Source organism: Phocoena phocoena, chromosome 3 (assembly GCF_963924675.1).
Source record: "Phocoena phocoena chromosome 3, mPhoPho1.1, whole genome shotgun sequence".
Taxonomy (NCBI): domain Eukaryota; kingdom Metazoa; phylum Chordata; class Mammalia; order Artiodactyla; family Phocoenidae; genus Phocoena; species Phocoena phocoena.
Window position 1 is genome coordinate 81,686,641 of NC_089221.1, and position 3,592 is coordinate 81,690,232.

General features: G+C 37.3%; 1 pseudogene; it reads left to right on the top strand.

Moving 5' to 3' along the window:
• Nucleotides 1-245: 245 nt before the first annotated feature.
• On the top strand, nt 246-2,531 carry LOC136120208 (phosphatidylinositol-glycan biosynthesis class W protein-like; annotated as a pseudogene).
• The last annotated feature ends 1,061 nt before the right edge of the window (nt 2,532-3,592 follow it).

Below are 3,592 nucleotides of genomic sequence, written 5' to 3' on the forward strand. Positions count from 1 at the left end.
CAATGGTTGAGAGTCCGCCTGCTGATGCAGGGGACACGGGTTCGTGCCCCGGTCTGGGAAGATCCCACATGCCGCCGCGGAGCGGTTGGGCCTGTGAGCCATGGCCATTGAGCCTGCGCGTCCAGAGCCTGTGCTCCGCAACGGGAGAGGCCACATCAGTGAGAGGCCCACATACCGCAAAATAAATAAATAAAAAATAATAATCAACTATATTTCAATAAAAATTTTTTGAAAAAAAGATTAATATGGAGTAAGACCAATAATTTGTCAAACCACTGACAGAACGAATTAGTACTCAGTTACAAAATATGTCAATTATGTCTTCAAATTAATGATTCCTAATAGTATTTTTAATTTAAATAAATATGTGAAGCAAAGGACTTTGAGCCTGTGATTACTTACACATCCTACTCATCTTTAAGAATTTAGCTGAAAAAAATTGGGATGAAAAAACAATAGAGAGATAAATAAATGTAGACACAGGCATACATCATTTTCTTGTGCTTTGCTTCATTGTGTTTTGCAGATATTGCTTTTTTTACAAATTGAAGCTTTGTGGCAACCCTGTGTCGAGCAAGTCAATTGGCACCATTTCTCCAACAGCATGTGCTGACGGCAAGTCTCTCACATTTTGGTAATTATCATAATATTTCAAACATTTTCATTATTATTACTTTTGTTACGGTGAGCAGTGATCAGTGAGCTTTGATGATACTATTACAATTGTTTTGGGGCACCACCAATCACACCTATATAAAATGGCAAACAATCAACAAATGTTGTGTGTGTTCTGATTGCTCCACCAACAGGCAGTTCCCCCATCTCTCTCCCTCTCCTCAGGCCTCCCTATTCCCTGGGACACAATATTGAAATTAGGCCAATTAATAACCCTACAAATGTTTCTAAATATTCAAGTGAAAGCAAGAGTCACACATCTCTCACTTTAAATCCAAAGCTAGTACTGATTAAGCTTGGTGAGGAAGGCATGTCAAAAGCTGAGATAGCTGCATCAGCTGGAAGCACTGCTTGGAAGGCAGAAGCTTACATGGCTCTCTACAGCGGGGCACCGAGACCACCAGGAGCACTTGAGGAAGAAGAAAAAATGTCTTCTGTCCTCTACTCTGTAGAGGAGGCTGTACTCTGTGTAAAAGGCTCCTGATCATTCTCTCACAGCATTTATGTTCTTCTTCACATACCTGGAGAACTCTGTTCTTCGTTCACTTTGCTTTCCTAATAGTTCCTCTAGTGATCACTTTGACCATTTTCTCTTCATTTGTCCTCTTCGAGGACCTCGTTGTAATTATCTTGGGGGCAGGGCTGCTCTATGAAATATACTGCGGGAGAACTTTCTATGCCAGAATGCCTGTTCAGAAAATCCTTGAAAAATTCTTGGAAGTCAGTCCCAGCCATCTCTGTTTCCGTGTAATTAACAGTGCATTTATTGCTGTTGCCATTTTGGCTGTGGACTTCCCACTTTTTTCCAGAAGATTTGCCAAAACTGAGCTCTATGGGATAGGAGCAATGGATTTTGGAGTAGGAGGTTTTATTTTAGGGACTGCAATGGTTTGTCCGAAGGTTAGGAGAAAATATACAAAAGGGTCCAGACTTTGTTATCTTACAAAGTCATTGTACTCTGGCCATTACTTTTCCTAGGAATGGGACGATTAGTCATTATAAAATCCATAGGCTATCAGGAATATTTAACTGAGTATGGAGTTCACTGGAACTTTTTCTTTACCTTAATAGTTGTGAAATTGATAATATTAATGCTATTGATTATTTTTTCCCTAAATAAATCCTGGATTGTGGCCATCAGCATTACTGTATTATACCAGCTAGCCTTTGATTTTACTCCACTGAAACAGTTAATTTTATATAGCACTGATGGCAGTGGCACAAGGGTTGGTTTATTAAATGCCAACCGAGAAGGAATAATTTCTACCTTGGGGTACATGGCAATACACATGGCTGGTGTTCAAACAGAGTCATACATGCTTAGAAAAAGATCACACATCAAAGACTGGATAAAAGTAGCATATTGCATTCTACTGACAGCCACTGGCCTCTTCATATCTCTTTACATAGTTTAGGTAAATGCAGAAGTAGCATCTGGAAGAAAGGCCTATTTAGCCTTTTGTATTCGGATAGTTGCTTCTTGCCTGATCCTTCTTAGTAGTTTATTACTGGGTGATATAATTTTGAGTTTTGCCAAGTTTCTAATTTAAGGGGCAGCAGTACCATGTTCTTAGAAACGTATCCAGTCACCTACTGCAAATAAAAAGCATTCAGAATCTCTAGTCTCTGAAGCTGAAAGAAAGGAACCCATTCTTTGTTTAATCACAGCAATGAACAGAAACCAGTTACTTTTCTTCTTGCAGTCAAATGTAACAACTGCCCTAGTCAACCTGTTGGTAGATACATTACACAGCAGTACCTTGTGGGCCTTAGTTGTGCTCAATCTCTACAGGTTTACCAACTGCTTAATTATATATGTGCTACACTTGTAAGATAAGACAATAAAATTTTGGTGATCAATACGGGTAGTATATGCTTTGAGCAATATTATATTTTTTTCTGTCTAAACGTATACTTTTATTATGTTTTTTGAATTTTATTTTACTTTTTTATACAGCAGGTTCTTACTAATAAAAACCTAACTGAGAAATATTATTTTAGTGAGGAAGAATAAATATAAAATATGAAGAAAATGGGCTTTTGGCAACCCAGGGTTAACTGTATTTCATTATAAAATTAAGTTCCACTCCTACTCTAACAGTAGTGATGCTTGAGATTTTAAATGTATCTCAACACTATGTAAAACAAACCAATACCAAAGAAACATAGCCTTGTGACTTGTTAGAATATTTATAAATTTCAGTATATTTTTCTTTTTTAAAATTTTTTGTGGAAGTCTAGTTGATTTACAATGTTGTATTGGTTTCAGGTGTGCAGTAAAGACTCAGTTATCCATATACATATATCCACTCTTTAAATTTCAGTGTTTTAAAGAAACTGTTGTGTTTACAGTTGCACCACTGGAAGACTGGAGGGTGGGGAGGAGGATTTTTACTTTCTATCTTATATCATGTATTATCATTCTGTATTTTTTATTTTTTATTGTATGTATTTTATAATATTTACATTAAAATATCTCAGTTGTGGAATTGTCACAAAAAAAAAAAAAGCCGAGATAGGCTGAAAGTTAGGCCACTTGTACCAGTTAGCCAAGTTGTTGATGCAAAGGAAAAGTTCTTGAAGGAAATTAAAACTGCTACTCCAGTGAAAATACAAATGAAAAGAAAGTGAAACAGCCTTATTGCTGATATGTAGAAAGTTTTAGTGGTCTGGATAGAATATCAAACCAGCCACAACATTCCCTTAAGCCAAAACCTAGTCCAGAGCAAGGCCCTAACTCTCTTCAATTCTATGAAGGCTGGGAGAGGTGAGGAAGCTGCAGAAGTAGTTTGAAGCTCATTTTGCTTCATAAGGTTGAAGGAAAGAAGCCGCCTCCATAACATAAAAGTACAAGGTGAAGCAGCAAGTGCTGACGTAGAAGCTGCAGTGGGTTATCTAGAAGATCTAAGATAATGAA